Genomic DNA, 21,788 nt, shown 5'->3' with positions numbered 1-21,788 from the left:
GTAAATCACACCTGGTGACTTATGAGTTATAAATGTTATTACTGTGGAGTCACCATGATCTGATTACTGTGGTGTGTGTGTGTGTGTGTGTTAGTCTTTGATTAGTTTAGTCATCAAGGCTGAGAGGATGTATCTATTTGAAAGGGTGTCCTGGTCTTTGATCAGACCAAATGGTTGTAAAGTCCTCAAGACAATAGAATGGTTGTCAGGCAGTGGAGTCTGGTGGGAGGAGCTATAGCAGGACAGGCTCATTGTGATGTCTGGAATGGAATAAATGGAACTCAGTCAAACATGTGGTTTCATATGTTTGTGTTTGATACCTTCCATTGATTCCATTCCAGCCATTACAATGAGCCCGTCCTCCTATAGCTCCTCCCACCAGCCTCCTCTGGTGTCAGACCTGCATGGTGCCTCAGAGTCTGTGTAGGAACTGTGAGGTGGGTGTGTTGGGAACATTATTCCCTATTTTTCATAGTTCCACAATCTATTAATAGCCAGAGATGTGAATTAAACATTACTACACATAGCTTTTATAGGAAGCAGACTTTACAATGTCCAGCTACATTATACTACACATAGCTTTATAGGAAGCAGACTTTATAATGTCCAGCTACATTATACTACACATAGCTTTATAGGAAGCAGTTCCTAATCTACTGAAACTTCTACATTATGGGAATAATTTTGACCCACCCTTGGTTTTTTAATTTATTAAACATTGAATTTGGCTCTATACTCCAGCTTTTTAGAATTGATATTAAATGTTTTATAAGAGGCGACAGTACAGAATGTCACCTTTTATTTGAGGGTATTTTCATACCTATCTGTTTTACTGTTTAGAAATAAATAGACTTTATTTACAGTTGAAGTCGGAAGTCGGAAGTTTACATACACTTAGGAGTCATTAAAACTAGTTTTTCAACCACTCCACAAATTTCTTGTTAACAAACTATAGTTTTGGCAAGTCGCTTAGGACATCTACTTTGTGCATGAGACAAGTAATTTTTCCAACAATTGTTTACAGACAGATTACTACATTTAATCACATTTCCAGTGGGTCAGAAGTTTACATACACTAAGTTGACTGTGCCTTTAAACAGCTTGGAAATTCCAAAAAATGATGTTATGGCTTTAGAAGCTTCTGATAGGCTAATTGACATCATTTTAGTCAATTGGAGGTGTACCTGTGGATATATTTCAAGGCCTACCTTCAAACTCAGTGCCTCTTTGCTTGACATCATGGGAAAATCAAAAGAAATCAGCCAAGACCTCAGAAAAACAATTGTAGACCTCCACAAGTCTGGTTCATCCTTGGGAGCAATTTCCAAACGCCTGAATGTACCACGTTCATCTGTACAAATAGTACGCAAGTATAAACACCATGGGACCACGCAGCCGTCATACCGCTCAGGAAGGAGATGAGAGAGAGATGAACGTACTTTGGTGCGAAAAGTGCAAATCAATCCCAGAACAACAGCAAAGGACCTTGTGAAGATGCTGGAGGAAACAGGTACAAAAGTATCTATATCCACAGTAAAATGAGTCCTATATCGACATAACCTGAAAGGCCGCTCAGCAAGGAAGAAGCCACTGCTCCAAAAAGCCAGACTAAGGTTTGCAACTGCACATGGGGATAAAGATCATACATTTTGGAGAAATTTCCTCTGGTCTGATGAAACAAAAATAGAACTGTTTGGCCATAATGACCATCGTTATGTTTGGAGGAAAAAGGGGGTCGCTTGCAAGCCGAAGAACACCATCCCAACCGTGAAGCACGGGGGTGGCAGCATCATGCTGTGGGGGTGCTTTGCTGCAGGAGGGACTCGTGCGCTTCACAAAATAATTGGCATCATGAGGAAGGAAAATTATGTGGATGTATTGAAGCAACATCTCAAGACATCAGTCAGGAAGTTAAAGCTTGGTCGCAATAGAATTGAATGGTAAATAATGTATGGTGTCATTTTGGAGTCACTTAAACATATTATGTTCTTATTTACAATACAAGTGACCCCAAAATGACTCGGTATGTAATTTACCATTCAATCTATTGGGATTTTGTTTTTATGCAGATTTTTGAATATTCGCATGAAAATCTGTTTCCATTCGACTGGCGACAGATTTTCATGTGAACATTGTAAAATCTTCATAAAAACATTTTACCAGCAGAGATGTTTCCATCAAATTGACGTGTTGAAGATAAATGTCTGTGCGTGATGACGTAATGCACATACAAATATATATTTTAGAAAATACTAATATATTTTTGCAGTTAAATTCCCATGTACCGGTTAAAAACGTTCTGTTAAATGGGTTTCCATCACATTTTCAACTCTACTGATGGTTTTGTCAGATTTGGTTGTGCATTATATAGCGAACGTGCCCACTCTGGACAGGCTACCTACATGATGACATTATTATGGACAAAAAGACCCTCGATATTTATTGGAAAGGAGCATCAAGCTCTTCACTGTGAACTTTCACCACCCTGTGAAGTTCAGCATAACTTATTTCATCTGTAGCTTAATAAACTGCATGGTTTCCCGAGTCGTAGTGGGAGGACCACACCACATATCATCGTGTGACTCCAAGTTTACTTCAATATGATGGTTATTATATCAATATTTGTGCATAAAGCCATTTCCACCGCCATTTCTCGCTTAATTAATTCTACAGAGGTATTTGCACCCCACTGCATCCACATGTTTCCTTACAATTAATGATCATTTTACATGACTGAAAATGAAAGAAAACTTTGGATTTGACATATTCATCATTCACCACTGTGGCTTCTGAATAGGTCACTGTACATTTATGGAACCTTTAAAACGTTGTAATGTTTTACCACAACCTTATATTTGGTTACACGTCACTATGGCTTCCATCCCTATATACCTCAGTGCATCCATCCAGGACTAACGTCTCCAAACAGATCTAAAAGGCCTCCCCCACCACTCAGACTTTCAAAGAAATTAAAGTTATCTCTGATACTCTGCTGTGCAGTTTGTTGTATGGACATTGCAGAGGCCCTTTTAAAATATCCACTCTGCTGTCTGGATCTACCAAAGGATCCAGTTACTATTCCCTGTGGACACAGCTGTATGCAAAGTCATCTTCTTAGCTTGACTTCCATCCCCCAAAAACCTGTAGATACAGAGTACACAGTCAAGAGGAAGCCACTCCCTGTCCTCTGGTGTAGAGTTCCATGAAACAGATTTTGACACCCTGTTGCTCAACCTTCAGGTGAAAGCACTAAAATGGCTGATAATCTAGAACTGTTCTGTTGCTCCGTCTGTCTGGATCCACTGAAGGATCCGGTGACTACTGCCTGTGGACACAGCTACTGTATGGGCTGTATTAAAGAAAGCTGGGATCAGGATGATCTGAAAGGTGTCTACACCTGTCCCCACACTCTAAACAATACTGGGTTGTTTGGTGGACCCAAATGTTGGGTTGCAGGCGTTGGGTCACTTAGTTGGGTTGTTTTCTTTAAAAACTGCTGGGTTATGGATGCTGGGTGTTGGGTTATTGTTGCTTGGTTATTGAGATATGACCCAGCAGGTCAGATCAGAAGACTGTAGGCATAGTTTAGTAGGGGTGTGGCTTTCAGATAGTTATTTTTAGCCACCCATGAGAGTAAATATAATTCCTGTTCATCTGGTCTGTTGCGTAGTTAGCACATGTTAAGGTTGAACATTTACATTTTTGTAGCTTCAATTATGCTTATAGAGTTTCCTAAAAGTCCACGTATGTCTCATTGTTGGGCTATGATACAGTGGTATACCTTATTATAATATGTAATAAATACTCTACATATTATAGAAGAATTTAATAAGGAAAAATTGAGTTTACAGTATGTAAACGCCTTAAAATAACCTACAGTAAGGATGACATTAAAACAGACCCAGTTGCTAGGGCAACCAAGCATGACATTAAAACAGACCCAGTTGCTAGGTCAACCGAGCATGACATTAAAACAGACCCAGTTGCTAGGTCAACCAAGCATTACATTAAAACAGACCCAGTTGCTAGGTCAACCAAGCATGACATTAAAACAGACCCAGTTGCTAGGTCAACCAAGCATGACATTAAAACAGACCCAGTTGCTAGGTCAACCAAGTATGACATTAAAACAGACCCAGTTGCTAGGTCAACCAAGCACGACATTAAAACAGACCCAGTTGCTAGGTCAACCAAGCATGACATTAAAACAGACCCAGTTACTAGGTCAACCAAGCATGACATTAAAACAGACCCAGTTGCTAGGTCAACCAAGCATGACATTCGAACAGACCCAGTTGCTAGGTCAACCGAGCATGACATTAAAACAGACCCAGTTGCTAGGTCAACCAAGCATGACATTAAAACAGACCCAGTTGCTAGGTCAACCAAGCATGACATTAAAACAGACCCAGTTGCTAGGTAAACCAAGCATGACATTAGAACACACCCAGTTACTAGGTCAACTAAGCATGAGAGTAAAAAATACCCAACTGATGGTTAAATTAACCCGTGTTCTGTTAATACTGTGGTCCTCTGTAGCTCAGCTGGTAGAGCACGGCGCTTGTAACGCCAAGGTAGTGGGTTCGATCCCCGGGACCACCCATACACACAAAAAAAAAAAAATGTATGCACGCATGACTGTAAGTCGCTTTGGATAAAAGCGTCTGCTAAATGGCATATTATTATTATTATTACTAACAACCCAACATATTGGGTTATTCACGCAACCAAACTGTCTGGGTCAAAATAACCCAACATGTTCTTTCCACTACTTAACCTGCGCTGGGGTACTAAATAAACCAGATTGAGTGCAGTGCAGACATACCTTCACCCCAAGGCCTATTCTGAACAGGAGTGCTGTGCTCGCCTAAGTGGTGGAGAAACTGAAGAAGACAGGACTCCAGGCTGCTCCCCCTCCTGCTCTGTGCTATGCTGGACCTGGAGATGTGGCGTGTGATGTCTGCACTGGGACCAGAAAGCAGAAAGCCCTCATGTCCTGTCTGGTGTGTCTGGCCTCTTACTGTGAGACTCACCTCCAACCTCACTATGAATCTCCTGGTAGATCAGCTTTAATATTGCAGATATATTGTGGCTTCAATCTGTGTAATTGTCTGCATAATTTCCAATCCCCCATATATATGTTTTGTAAATATTATTTTAAATATATTTTCCTTCTTTATTATTTTCCCCTAACCCTACCACCCCTCCTAAACTAATGGACAACAATACTTAGGCTTCCACTTCCAGCTTATAAATGTACATACTACATACATTTCACAGACACTACATTTTACATTAGTTACCTTTTGTTTGTTTTTAGTCCCCGCCTTCAGCTACCCTCAGCCCCTCCCATCTATCTCTGAAGACCATCCAGTTTTGATTTCTAGCTGCCATACAGTGCATTCGGAAAGTATTCAGACCCTTTGACTTTTTCAACATTTTATTATGTTACAGCCTTATTCTAAAATTGATTAAATAAAACATTTTCCTCATCACTCTACCCACAATACCACATAATGACAAAGCGAAAACAGGTTTTTATTTTTACACACTTATTGAAAATACAAGACAGAAATACCTTATTTACATAAGTATTCAGACCCTTTGCTCTGAGACTCAAAATTGAGCTCAGGTGCATCCTGTTTCCATTGATCATCCTTGAGATGTTTCTACAACTTGATTGGAGTCCACCTGTAGTAAATTCAATTGATTGGACATGATTTGTAAAGGCACACAGCTGTCTATATAAGGTCCCACAGTTGACAGTGCATGTCAGAGCAAAAACCAAGCCATGAGGGTGAAGGAATTGTCCGTAGAGCCCTGAGACAGGATTGTGTTGAGGCACAGATCTGGGGAAGGGTCCCAAAACATTTCTGCAACATTGAAGGTCCCCAAGAACACAGTGGCCTCCATCAATCTTAAATGGAAGAAGTTTGGAACCACCAAGACTCTTCCTAGAGCTGGCCGCCTGGCCAAACTGAGCATCGGGGGAGAAGGGCCTTGGTCAGGGAAGTGACCAAGAAACCGATGGTAACTCTGACAGAGCTCCAGAGTTCCTCTGTGGAGATGGGAGAAACTTCCAGAAGGATAACCACCTCTGCAGCACTCCACCAATTAGGCCTTTATGATAGAGTGGCCAGACGGAAGCCACTCCTCAGTAAAAGACACATGACAGCCCGCTTGGAGTTTGCCAAAAGGATCCTAAAGTACTCTCAGACCATGAGAAAGAAGATTCTCTGGTCTGATGAAACCAAGATTGAACTCTTTGGCCTGAATTCCAAACGTCACGTCTGTAGAAAACATGGCACCATCCCTATGGTGAAGCATGGTGGTGGCAGCATCAGGCTGTGGGGATGTTTTTCAGAGGCACGGACTGGGAGAATAGCCAGGATCGAGGGAAAAATGAACAGAGCAAAGTACAGAGAGATCCTTGATGAAAATCTGCTTCAGAGCGCTCAGGATCTCAGACTGGGGCGAAGGTTCAACTTCCAACAAGACAACAACCCTAAGCACACAGCCAAGACGCAGGAGTGGCTTCGGGACAAGTCTCTGAATGTCCTTGAGTGGTCCAGCCAGATCCTGGAGTTGAACCCGATCGACCATCTCTGGAGAGACCTGAAAATAGCTGTGCAGCACTGATAGCAACAACAACCACCGCAGAAAAGTTGGCTGTGTTTACAGACAGACAGACGTACAGACAGACAGACAGAGGTTGTTTACTATGACTGGATGAAGGGATACAGTGTTGAAGGCTTCCTTTAGGTCTCCTGGTCTCTTGGGATTTAAACAGTGAATACAGTGAGATAGTCCTAACCATTCAATCAATGTACAGAACAAACAGTCATCATTAACACTATACAGAGTGGAGCCTATGGATAGAATATATTATCAAAGAATATAATACAATAGAATTTTATGAATAGAAAATAATAAATGTTTTGACATGAAAGCACAGCCAGATGATTTGACTTGACAGTGTGTCTCTATACCTCAGTCTCTGAAGACACCCAGCAATGGTTAGGATTATTACAGAAGCTTTTCCTGCTGAAAGGCAGTTTCATTTCATCTGGTTGCAGAAAACAATTCATTGGATATGTTCATAACCCTGTCCACCTATAAGATGTGGGGGGTTTCTGTCTGACTAAGAAGAGATACAAAGAACTCTGATTATAAAACGTCTTCTCTTTTTAGTCCTAGATATGGCTAGGGTTAGGGTTACTGCTGAATGTAGTAACTCTAACCCTGACCCTAGGCCTAACAGTAATACCCACACTGTAATGTAAAGTATTACCTCATTCTCAATGATCAGTCAATACATACAGTATTAATTTAAACTACAGTATATTGTATCAATATCAAACCCCCCCATTACAACCACTTATGAATTATTATAGACACTTATAATCAGTGTTATAACACATAAGTGTATTATAAGGCATTATGAAGCTTATTATAATAATTATAATATGTACTTCATAGGAACTGTTACCCTTTATATATTCTAACAACTCATATTTGTTAGATTTATTCCAAATGAAGGGCCCTAACCTAGAAACTAAAATATTTGTCTCCCTCTCCACGTTGAACGCAGTTCTCTCTCTATCCCTCCCTCCCTCCCTCCCTCCCTCCCTCTAACCTCACCTATCTGGCAGATCCAGAAAGGCCTCGCCCTCCCAAAAACTCACTTCTGTGGAAACGAAACTGATCTGAGTCTCTGTGTCGTCTGTCTGTGTGAGAGTGAACAACCGTCCAAATGGCTCAGCAGGGAGTTATGCTGGACCAGGACCAGTTCTGTTACTCTGTCTGTCTGGATCCAGCGAAGGAGCCGGTCACTACTGCCTGTGGACACAGCTGTATGCAACGTCATCTTCTTAGCTTGACTTCCATCCCCCAAAAACCTGTAGATACAGAGTACACAGTCAAGAGGAAGCCACTCCCTGTCCTCTGGTGTAGAGTTCCATGAAACAGAAAGTTATCTTTGACACCCTGTTGCTCAACCTTCAGGTGAAAGCACTAAAATGGCTGACAATCTAGAACTGTTCTGTTGCTCCGTCTGTCTGGATCCACTGAAGGATCCGGTGACTACTGCCTGTGGACACAGCTACTGTATGGGCTGTATTAAAGAAAGCTGGGATCAGGATGATCTGAAAGGTGTCTACACCTGTCCCCACACTCTAAACAATACTGGGTTGTTTGGTTGACCCAAATGTTGGGTTGCAGGCGTTGGGTCACTTAGTTGGGTTGTTTTCTTTAAAAACTGCTGGGTTATGGATGCTGGGTGTTGGGTTATTGTTGCTTGGTTATTGAGATATGACCCAGCAGGTCAGATCAGAAGACTGTAGGCATAGTTTAGTAGGGGTGTGGCTTTCAGATAGTTATTTTTAGCCACCCATGAGAGTAAATATAATTCCTGTTCATCTGGTCTGTTGCGTAGTTAGCACATGTTAAGGTTGAACATTGACATTTTTGTAGCTTCAATGATGCTTATAGAGTTTCCTAAAAGTCCACGTATGTCTCATTGTTGGGCTATAATACAGTGGGATACCTTATTATAATATGTAATAAATACTCTACATATTATAGAAGAATTTAATAAGGAAAAATTGAGTTTACAGTATGTAAACGCCTTAAAATAACCTACAGTAAGGATGACATTAAAACAGACCCAGTTGCTAGGGCAACCAAGCATGACATTAAAACAGACCCAGTTGCTAGGTCAACCAAGCATAACATTAGAACAGACCCAGTTGCTAGGTCAACCAAGCATGACATTAAAACAGACCCAGTTGCTAGGTCAACCAAGCATGACATTAGAACAGACCCAGTTACTAGGTCAACCAAGCATGACATTAAAACAGACCCAGTTGCTAGGTCAACCAAGCATGACATTAACACAGACCCAGTTGCTAGGTCAACCAAGCATGACATTAAAACAGACCCAGTTGCTAGGTAAACCAAGCATGATATTAAAACAGACCCAGTTGCTAGGTCAACCAAGCATGACATTAAAACAGACCCAGTTGCTAGGTCAACCAAGCATGACATTAAAACAGACCCAGTTGCTAGGTCAACTAAGCATGACATTAAAACAGACCCAGTTGCTAGGTCAACCGAGCATGACATTAAAACAGACCCAGTTGCTAGGTCAACCAAGCATGACATTAACACAGACCCAGTTGCTAGGTCAACCAAGCATGACATTAAAACAGACCCAGTTGCTAGGTAAACCAAGCATGATATTAAAACAGACCCAGTTGCTAGGTCAACCAAGCATGATATTAAAACAGACCCAGTTACTAGGTCAACCAAGCATGACATTAAAACAGACCCAGTTGCTAGGTCAACCAAGCATGACATTAAAACAGACCCAGTTGCTAGGTCAACCAAGCATGACATTAAAACAGACCCAGTTGCTAGGTCAACCAAGCATGACATTAAAACAGACCCAGTTGCTAGGTCAACCAAGCATGACATTAAAACAGACCCAGTTATAGATGAGGATATTGTTTTTATGCAGATTTTTGAAAATTCGCATGAAAATCTGTTTCCATTCGACTGGCGACAGATTTTCATGTGAATATTGTAAAATCTTCATAAAAACGTGAATTTTACCAGCAGAGATGTTTCCATCAAATTGACTTGTTGAGGATAAATGGCTGTGCATGATGATGTAATGCACATACAAATATATTTTTGGGAAAATACAAAAACCGGTTAAAAACGTTCTGTTAAATGGGTTTCCATCACATTTTCAACTCTACCGATGGTTTTGTCAGATGTTTTGGGGCATTATATAGTGAACGTGCCAACTCTGGACAGGCTGCCTACATGATGACATTATTATGGACAAAAAGACCCTCGATATTTATTGGAAAGGAGCATCAAGCTCATCACCGTACACTTTCACCACCCTGTGAAGTTCAGCATAACTTATTTCATCTGTAGCTTAATAAACTGCATGGTTTCCCGAGTCGTAGTGGGAGGACCACACCACATATCATCGTGTGACTCCAAGTTTACTTCAATATGATGGTTATTATATCAATATTTGTGCATAAAGCCGTTTCCACCAACATTTCTCGCTTAATTAATTCTACAGAGGTATTTGCACCCCACTGCATCCACATGTTTCTTTACAATTTATGATCATTTTTCATGACTGAAAATGAAAGAAAACTTTTGATTTGACATATTCATCATTCACCACTGTGGCTTCTGAATAGGTCACTGTACATTTATGGAACCTTTAAAACGTTGTAATGTTTTACCACAACCTTATATTTGGTTACACGTCACTATGGCTTCCATCCCTATATACCTCAGTGCATCCATCCAGGACTAACGTCTCCAAACAGATCTAAAAGGCCTCCCCCACCACTCAGACTTTCAAAGAAATTAAAGTTATCTCTGATACTCTGCTGTGCAGTTTGTTGTATGGACATTGCAGAGGCCCTTTTAAAATATCCACTCTGCTGTCTGGATCTACCAAAGGATCCAGTTACTATTCCCTGTGGACACAGCTGTATGCAACGTCATCTTCTTAGCTTGACTTCCATCCCCCAAAAACCTGTAGATACATAGTACACAGTCAAGAGGAAGCCACTCCCTGTCCTCTGGTGTAGAGTTCCATGAAACAGAAAGTTATCTTTGACACCCTGTTGCTCAACCTTCAGGTGAAAGCACTAAAATGGCTGACAATCTAGAACTGTTCTGTTGCTCCGTCTGTCTGGATCCACTGAAGGATCCGGTGACTACTGCCTGTGGACACAGCTACTGTATGGGCTGTATTAAAGAAAGCTGGGATCAGGATGATCTGAAAGGTGTCTACACCTGTCCCCACACTCTAAACAATACTGGGTTGTTTGGTTGACCCAAATGTTGGGTTGCAGGCGTTGGGTCACTTAGTTGGGTTGTTTTCTTTAAAAACTGCTGGGTTATGGATGCTGGGTGTTGGGTTATTGTTGCTTGGTTATTGAGATATGACCCAGCAGGTCAGATCAGAAGACTGTAGGCATAGTTTAGTAGGGGTGTGGCTTTCAGATAGTTATTTTTAGCCACCCATGAGAGTAAATATAATTCCTGTTCATCTGGTCTGTTGCGTAGTTAGCACATGTTAAGGTTGAACATTGACATTTTTGTAGCTTCAATGATGCTTATAGAGTTTCCTAAAAGTCCACGTATGTCTCATTGTTGGGCTATAATACAGTGGGATACCTTATTATAATATGTAATAAATACTCTACATATTATAGAAGAATTTAATAAGGAAAAATTGAGTTTACAGTATGTAAACGCCTTAAAATAACCTACAGTAAGGATGACATTAAAACAGACCCAGTTGCTAGGGCAACCAAGCATGACATTAAAACAGACCCAGTTGCTAGGTCAACCAAGCATGACATTAAAACAGACCCAGTTGCTAGGTCAACCAAGCATGACATTAAAACAGACACAGTTGCTAGGTCAACCAAGCATGACATTAAAACAGACCCAGTTGCTAGGTCAACCAAGCATGACATTAAAACAGACCCAGTTGCTAGGTCAACCGAGCATGACATTAAAACAGACCCAGTTGCTAGGTCAACCAAGCATGACATTAAAACAGACCCAGTTGCTAGGTCAACCAAGCATGACATTAAAACAGACCCAGTTGCTAGGTCAACCGAGCATGACATTAAAACAGACCCAGTTACTAGGTCAACCAAGCATGACATTAAAACAGACCCAGTTGCTAGGTCAACCAAGTATGACATTAAAACAGACCCAGTTGCTAGGTCAACTAAGCATGACATTAAAACAGACCCAGTTGCTAGGTAAACAAAGCATGACATTAAAACAGACCCAGTTGCTAGGTCAACCAAGCATGACATTAAAACAGACCCAGTTGCTAGGTCAACCAAGCATGACATTAAAACAGACCCAGTTGCTAGGTCAACCGAGCATGACATTAAAACAGACCCAGTTGCTAGGTCAACCGAGCATGACATTAAAACAGACCCAGTTGCTAGGTCAACCAAGCATGACATTAACACAGACCCAGTTGCTAGGTCAACCAAGCATGACATTAAAACAGACCCAGTTGCTAGGTAAACCAAGCATGATATTAAAACAGACCCAGTTGCTAGGTCAACCAAGCATGACATTAAAACAGACCCAGTTGCTAGGTCAACCAAGCATGACATTAAAACAGACCCAGTTGCTAGGTCAACCAAGCATGACATTAAAACAGACCCAGTTGCTAGGTCAACCAAGCATGACATTAAAACAGACCCAGTTGCTAGGTCAACCAAGCATGACATTAAAACAGACCCAGTTATAGATGAGGATATTGTTTTTATGCAGATTTTTGAAAATTCGCATGAAAATCTGTTTCCATTCGACTGGCGACAGATTTTCATGTGAATATTGTAAAATCTTCATAAAAACGTGAATTTTACCAGCAGAGATGTTTCCATCAAATTGACTTGTTGAGGATAAATGGCTGTGCATGATGATGTAATGCACATACAAATATATTTTTGGGAAAATACAAAAACCGGTTAAAAACGTTCTGTTAAATGGGTTTCCATCACATTTTCAACTCTACCGATGGTTTTGTCAGATGTTTTGGGGCATTATATAGTGAACGTGCCAACTCTGGACAGGCTGCCTACATGATGACATTATTATGGACAAAAAGACCCTCGATATTTATTGGAAAGGAGCATCAAGCTCATCACCGTACACTTTCACCACCCTGTGAAGTTCAGCATAACTTATTTCATCTGTAGCTTAATAAACTGCATGGTTTCCCGAGTCGTAGTGGGAGGACCACACCACATATCATCGTGTGACTCCAAGTTTACTTCAATATGATGGTTATTATATCAATATTTGTGCATAAAGCCGTTTCCACCAACATTTCTCGCTTAATTAATTCTACAGAGGTATTTGCACCCCACTGCATCCACATGTTTCTTTACAATTTATGATCATTTTTCATGACTGAAAATGAAAGAAAACTTTTGATTTGACATATTCATCATTCACCACTGTGGCTTCTGAATAGGTCACTGTACATTTATGGAACCTTTAAAACGTTGTAATGTTTTACCACAACCTTATATTTGGTTACACGTCACTATGGCTTCCATCCCTATATACCTCAGTGCATCCATCCAGGACTAACGTCTCCAAACAGATCTAAAAGGCCTCCCCCACCACTCAGACTTTCAAAGAAATTAAAGTTATCTCTGATACTCTGCTGTGCAGTTTGTTGTATGGACATTGCAGAGGCCCTTTTAAAATATCCACTCTGCTGTCTGGATCTACCAAAGGATCCAGTTACTATTCCCTGTGGACACAGCTGTATGCAACGTCATCTTCTTAGCTTGACTTCCATCCCCCAAAAACCTGTAGATACATAGTACACAGTCAAGAGGAAGCCACTCCCTGTCCTCTGGTGTAGAGTTCCATGAAACAGAAAGTTATCTTTGACACCCTGTTGCTCAACCTTCAGGTGAAAGCACTAAAATGGCTGACAATCTAGAACTGTTCTGTTGCTCCGTCTGTCTGGATCCACTGAAGGATCCGGTGACTACTGCCTGTGGACACAGCTACTGTATGGGCTGTATTAAAGAAAGCTGGGATCAGGATGATCTGAAAGGTGTCTACACCTGTCCCCACACTCTAAACAATACTGGGTTGTTTGGTTGACCCAAATGTTGGGTTGCAGGCGTTGGGTCACTTAGTTGGGTTGTTTTCTTTAAAAACTGCTGGGTTATGGATGCTGGGTGTTGGGTTATTGTTGCTTGGTTATTGAGATATGACCCAGCAGGTCAGATCAGAAGACTGTAGGCATAGTTTAGTAGGGGTGTGGCTTTCAGATAGTTATTTTTAGCCACCCATGAGAGTAAATATAATTCCTGTTCATCTGGTCTGTTGCGTAGTTAGCACATGTTAAGGTTGAACATTGACATTTTTGTAGCTTCAATGATGCTTATAGAGTTTCCTAAAAGTCCACGTATGTCTCATTGTTGGGCTATAATACAGTGGGATACCTTATTATAATATGTAATAAATACTCTACATATTATAGAAGAATTTAATAAGGAAAAATTGAGTTTACAGTATGTAAACGCCTTAAAATAACCTACAGTAAGGATGACATTAAAACAGACCCAGTTGCTAGGGCAACCAAGCATGACATTAAAACAGACCCAGTTGCTAGGTCAACCAAGCATGACATTAAAACAGACCCAGTTGCTAGGTCAACCAAGCATGACATTAAAACAGACCCATTTGCTAGGTCAACCAAGCATGACATTAAAACAGACCCAGTTGCTAGGTCAACCGAGCATGACATTAAAACAGACCCAGTTACTAGGTCAACCAAGCATGACATTAAAACAGACCCAGTTGCTAGGTCAACCAAGTATGACATTAAAACAGACCCAGTTGCTAGGTCAACTAAGCATGACATTAAAACAGACCCAGTTGCTAGGTAAACAAAGCATGACATTAAAACAGACCCAGTTGCTAGGTCAACCAAGCATGACATTAAAACAGACCCAGTTGCTAGGTCAACCAAGCATGACATTAAAACAGACCCAGTTGCTAGGTCAACCGAGCATGACATTAAAACAGACCCAGTTGCTAGGTCAACCGAGCATGACATTAAAACAGACCCAGTTGCTAGGTCAACCAAGCATGACATTAACACAGACCCAGTTGCTAGGTCAACCAAGCATGACATTAAAACAGACCCAGTTGCTAGGTAAACCAAGCATGATATTAAAACAGACCCAGTTGCTAGGTCAACCAAGCATGACATTAAAACAGACCCAGTTGCTAGGTCAACCAAGCATGACATTAAAACAGACCCAGTTGCTAGGTCAACTAAGCATGACATTAAAACAGACCCAGTTGCTAGGTCAACCAAGCATGACATTAAAACAGACCCAGTTATAGATGAGGATATTGTTTTTATGCAGATCTTTGAAAATTCGCATGAAAATCTGTTTCCATTCGACTGGCGACAGATTTTCATGTGAATATTGTAAAATCTTCATAAAAACGTGAATTTTACCAGCAGAGATGTTTCCATCAAATTGACTTGTTGAGGATAAATGGCTGTGCATGATGATGTAATGCACATACAAATATATTTTTGGGAAAATACAAAAACCGGTTAAAAACGTTCTGTTAAATGGGTTTCCATCACATTTTCAACTCTACCGATGGTTTTGTCAGATGTTTTGGGGCATTATATAGTGAACGTGCCAACTCTGGACAGGCTGCCTACATGATGACATTATTATGGACAAAAAGACCCTCGATATTTATTGGAAAGGAGCATCAAGCTCATCACCGTACACTTTCACCACCCTGTGAAGTTCAGCATAACTTATTTCATCTGTAGCTTAATAAACTGCATGGTTTCCCGAGTCGTAGTGGGAGGACCACACCACATATCATCGTGTGACTCCAAGTTTACTTCAATATGATGGTTATTATATCAATATTTGTGCATAAAGCCGTTTCCACCAACATTTCTCGCTTAATTAATTCTACAGAGGTATTTGCACCCCACTGCATCCACATGTTTCTTTACAATTTATGATCATTTTTCATGACTGAAAATGAAAGAAAACTTTTGATTTGACATATTCATCATTCACCACTGTGGCTTCTGAATAGGTCACTGTACATTTATGGAACCTTTAAAACGTTGTAATGTTTTACCACAACCTTATATTTGGTTACACGTCACTATGGCTTCCATCCCTATATACCTCAGTGCATCCATCCAGGACTAACGTCTCCAAACAGATCTAAAAGGCCTCCCCCACCACTCAGACTTTCAAAGAAATTAAAGTTATCTCTGATACTCTGCTGTGCAGTTTGTTGTATGGACATTGCAGAGGCCCTTTTAAAATATCCACTCTGCTGTCTGGATCTACCAAAGGATCCAGTTACTATTCCCTGTGGACACAGCTGTATGCAACGTCATCTTCTTAGCTTGACTTCCATCCCCCAAAAACCTGTAGATACATAGTACACAGTCAAGAGGAAGCCACTCCCTGTCCTCTGGTGTAGAGTTCCATGAAACAGAAAGTTATCTTTGACACCCTGTTGCTCAACCTTCAGGTGAAAGCACTAAAATGGCTGACAATCTAGAACTGTTCTGTTGCTCCGTCTGTCTGGATCCACTGAAGGATCCGGTGACTACTGCCTGTGGACACAGCTACTGTATGGGCTGTATTAAAGAAAGCTGGGATCAGGATGATCTGAAAGGTGTCTACACCTGTCCCCACACTCTAAACAATACTGGGTTGTTTGGTTGACCCAAATGTTGGGTTGCAGGCGTTGGGTCACTTAGTTGGGTTGTTTTCTTTAAAAACTGCTGGGTTATGGATGCTGGGTGTTGGGTTATTGTTGCTTGGTTATTGAGATATGACCCAGCAGGTCAGATCAGAAGACTGTAGGCATAGTTTAGTAGGGGTGTGGCTTTCAGATAGTTATTTTTAGCCACCCATGAGAGTAAATATAATTCCTGTTCATCTGGTCTGTTGCGTAGTTAGCACATGTTAAGGTTGAACATTGACATTTTTGTAGCTTCAATGATGCTTATAGAGTTTCCTAAAAGTCCACGTATGTCTCATTGTTGGGCTATAATACAGTGGGATACCTTATTATAATATGTAATAAATACTCTACATATTATAGAAGAATTTAATAAGGAAAAATTGAGTTTACAGTATGTAAACGCCTTAAAATAACCTACAGTAAGGATGACATTAAAACAGACCCAGTTGCTAGGGCAACCAAGCATGACATTAAAACAGACCCAGTTGCTAGGTCAACCAAGCATGACATTAAAACAGACCCAGTTGCTAGGTCAACCAAGCATGACATTAAAACAGACCCAGTTGCTAGGTCAACCAAGCATGACATTAAAACAGACCCATTTGCTAGGTCAACCAAGCATGACATTAAAACAGACCCAGTTGCTAGGTCAACCGAGCATGACATTAAAACAGACCCAGTTACTAGGTCAACCAAGCATGACATTAAAACAGACCCAGTTGCTAGGTCAACCAAGTATGACATTAAAACAGACCCAGTTGCTAGGTCAACTAAGCATGACATTAAAACAGACCCAGTTGCTAGGTAAACAAAGCATGACATTAAAACAGACCCAGTTGCTAGGTCAACCAAGCATGACATTAAAACAGACCCAGTTGCTAGGTCAACCAAGCATGACATTAAAACAGACCCAGTTGCTAGGTCAACCGAGCATGACATTAAAACAGACCCAGTTGCTAGGTCAACCGAGCATGACATTAAAACAGACCCAGTTGCTAGGTCAACCAAGCATGACATTAACACAGACCCAGTTGCTAGGTCAACCAAGCATGACATTAAAACAGACCCAGTTGCTAGGTAAACCAAGCATGATATTAAAACAGACCCAGTTGCTAGGTCAACCAAGCATGACATTAAAACAGACCCAGTTGCTAGGTCAACCAAGCATGACATTAAAACAGACCCAGTTGCTAGGTCAACCAAGCATGATATTAAAACAGACCCAGTTGCTAGGTCAACCAAGCATGACATTAAAACAGACCCAGTTGCTAGGTCAACCAAGCATGACATTAAAACAGACCCAGTTATAGATGAGGATATTGTTTTTATGCAGATTTTTGAAAATTCGCATGAAAATCTGTTTCCATTCGACTGGCGACAGATTTTCATGTGAATATTGTAAAATCTTCATAAAAACGTGAATTTTACCAGCAGAGATGTTTCCATCAAATTGACTTGTTGAGGATAAATGGCTGTGCATGATGATGTAATGCACATACAAATATATTTTTGGGAAAATACAAAAACCGGTTAAAAACGTTCTGTTAAATGGGTTTCCATCACATTTTCAACTCTACCGATGGTTTTGTCAGATGTTTTGGGGCATTATATAGTGAACGTGCCCACTCTGGACAGGCTGCCTACATGATGACATTATTATGGACAAAAAGACCCTCGATATTTATTGGAAAGGAGCATCAAGCTCATCACCGTACACTTTCACCACCCTGTGAAGTTCAGCATAACTTATTTCATCTGTAGCTTAATAAACTGCATGGTTTCCCGAGTCGTAGTGGGAGGACCACACCACATATCATCGTGTGACTCCAAGTTTACTTCAATATGATGGTTATTATATCAATATTTGTGCATAAAGCCGTTTCCACCAACATTTCTCGCTTAATTAATTCTACAGAGGTATTTGCACCCCACTGCATCCACATGTTTCTTTACAATTTATGATCATTTTTCATGACTGAAAATGAAAGAAAACTTTTGATTTGACATATTCATCATTCACCACTGTGGCTTCTGAATAGGTCACTGTACATTTATGGAACCTTTAAAACGTTGTAATGTTTTACCACAACCTTATATTTGGTTACACGTCACTATGGCTTCCATCCCTATATACCTCAGTGCATCCATCCAGGACTAACGTCTCCAAACAGATCTAAAAGGCCTCCCCCACCACTCAGACTTTCAAAGAAATTAAAGTTATCTCTGATACTCTGCTGTGCAGTTTGTTGTATGGACATTGCAGAGGCCCTTTTAAAATATCCACTCTGCTGTCTGGATCTACCAAAGGATCCAGTTACTATTCCCTGTGGACACAGCTGTATGCAACGTCATCTTCTTAGCTTGACTTCCATCCCCCAAAAACCTGTAGATACATAGTACACAGTCAAGAGGAAGCCACTCCCTGTCCTCTGGTGTAGAGTTCCATGAAACAGAAAGTTATCTTTGACACCCTGTTGCTCAACCTTCAGGTGAAAGCACTAAAATGGCTGACAATCTAGAACTGTTCTGTTGCTCCGTCTGTCTGGATCCACTGAAGGATCCGGTGACTACTGCCTGTGGACACAGCTACTGTATGGGCTGTATTAAAGAAAGCTGGGATCAGGATGATCTGAAAGGTGTCTACACCTGTCCCCACACTCTAAACAATACTGGGTTGTTTGGTTGACCCAAATGTTGGGTTGCAGGCGTTGGGTCACTTAGTTGGGTTGTTTTCTTTAAAAACTGCTGGGTTATGGATGCTGGGTGTTGGGTTATTGTTGCTTGGTTATTGAGATATGACCCAGCAGGTCAGATCAGAAGACTGTAGGCATAGTTTAGTAGGGGTGTGGCTTTCAGATAGTTATTTTTAGCCACCCATGAGAGTAAATATAATTCCTGTTCATCTGGTCTGTTGCGTAGTTAGCACATGTTAAGGTTGAACATTGACATTTTTGTAGCTTCAATGATGCTTATAGAGTTTCCTAAAAGTCCACGTATGTCTCATTGTTGGGCTATAATACAGTGGGATACCTTATTATAATATGTAATAAATACTCTACATATTATAGAAGAATTTAATAAGGAAAAATTGAGTTTACAGTATGTAAACGCCTTAAAATAACCTACAGTAAGGATGACATTAAAACAGACCCAGTTGCTAGGGCAACCAAGCATGACATTAAAACAGACCCAGTTGCTAGGTCAACCAAGCATGACATTAAAACAGACCCAGTTGCTAGGTCAACCAAGCATGACATTAAAACATACCCAGTTGCTAGGTCAACCAAGCATGACATTAAAACAGACCCATTTGCTAGGTCAACCAAGCATGACATTAAAACAGACCCAGTTGCTAGGTCAACCGAGCATGACATTAAAACAGACCCAGTTACTAGGTCAACCAAGCATGACATTAAAACAGACCCAGTTGCTAGGTCAACCAAGTATGACATTAAAACAGACCCAGTTGCTAGGTCAACTAAGCATGACATTAAAACAGACCCAGTTGCTAGGTAAACAAAGCATGACATTAAAACAGACCCAGTTGCTAGGTCAACCAAGCATGACATTAAAACAGACCCAGTTGCTAGGTCAACCAAGCATGACATTAAAACAGACCCAGTTGCTAGGTCAACCGAGCATGACATTAAAACAGACCCAGTTGCTAGGTCAACCGAGCATGACATTAAAACAGACCCAGTTGCTAGGTCAACCAAGCATGACATTAACACAGACCCAGTTGCTAGGTCAACCAAGCATGACATTAAAACAGACCCAGTTGCTAGGTAAACCAAGCATGATATTACAGTTTTTCTCCATTGGTTTGGCTCATTTCTTGAAACAGAAATTACATTCTCAAAACTACATGGACAAACCTCCAAACCACTTGGCAATTGTTCACAACAGAATTGAATTTCTCATTCATTTCATCAAATTGCAAATGTCTAAGTACATGTCTCAATGTCTCAGTACATCTTTGCAAATGATTAAGTACAGGTAGCCTACATTTAGCACAATTTCCAAGTGAATAGATCTTGTTGATCTAAACTGATTGTTGATTCTCAGTCTAATGGTTGTTCGCTCCAAAACGTGTCAGCGTCATTTCATTGTATAAGTCATCACATGCACAATAGTCTGTTCAATTGTCAAAATTAGTCAAGAACATAATACCATGAATACCATATATGAATCCCTTGGAACATTTGATAAATTTATTACAGCAATTGACAGTCAGGTGAAACTAGAACTTGACTAACGAAGGAGGAGTTTCACACATCTCAGATGACCAATCAAACAGTATGTTTAGTTACCTGACAGGTGCTGTCCATGACTGTGAATGCTGCCAAACATGTATGTAAAGAGCTTGAACATGCAGGACCAGTACAATTTCTGAACATGGAGGCACCTGGCCAAGTAAATGAACAAGGGCAACTGCCTGCTCGAGGAAGAGGAAGAAGAAGAGGAGGAGGAGGAGTAAGGGTGCGTGGTGGTGGAATAGGGGGAAGAGGCCGAGGAGCACGAAGACACCATGCTGTCCCGGATGAAATTCGGGCCACAATTATAGACCATGTCATCAACCATGGCCTCACAATGGCGGAGGCAGGTCGCCGAGTGCAGCCTAATGTGCCTCGCTCAACAGTCTCCTCCATCATCCAAACCTTTCGCAGGGAAAACAGGTATGTAGTCAGTCAATGATGGAATTATATGTTGTATAGGACAGGACACTGTGCATAGAGCAAGAAATATATTTATTTACATATTTACCTATTCATTTAGTGTGTGTGTGTGATAGGCCTACAGTAATATCTTACCTCAATGGGATGTTATGATACTAAAAATGACAAGAAAAACATTGGAGAAAATAAACTATGGAATAGTTTATTTTCTACAGTATTGATGATACAGTTTACAGTAGTATTCCAGTCACTGTGCAGTGATGCATTAGAATTGTGGTAAAGTTACTGTAAGTAAAACAACAATACAATTACATAGGTAACTCATTCTGTAAGGAATACATAAGGTATACATTACGAATGGAGTGTTGTCCTTTGACTTCTATATCTAGGATTGGACGACAACCTTGCACAGGTGGCAGAGGAAAACTTCTCAATGAACAACAAGAACAAGAGATCTGTAACATGGTGATGGCAAATAATGCCATCACATTGAGACAGATCCGCGCTGCAATCCTACAAGACAATGCCATATTCCAAAATGTCAACTCTATAAGCATCTCCACAATAGACCGGATATTGAAGAAGCATCAGATGACAATGAAGCAAATTTACAGGGTACCATTTGAGAGGAACTCTGATAGAGTGAAAGAGCTGCGGTACCAGTATGTACATGTAAGTCAGTTACTGGTTGTCCATCATTATAACATTTTTACAATTAAGCAGTGGTTCCCAAACTTTTTTGGCTTCAGTACCCACTTTACCTGA

Source organism: Coregonus lavaretus, assembly GCF_964263955.1.
Source record: "Coregonus lavaretus genome assembly, contig: HAP1_SCAFFOLD_1230, whole genome shotgun sequence".
NCBI lineage: Eukaryota > Metazoa > Chordata > Actinopteri > Salmoniformes > Salmonidae > Coregonus > Coregonus lavaretus.
Note: the sequence above shows the minus strand (reverse complement) of the source record.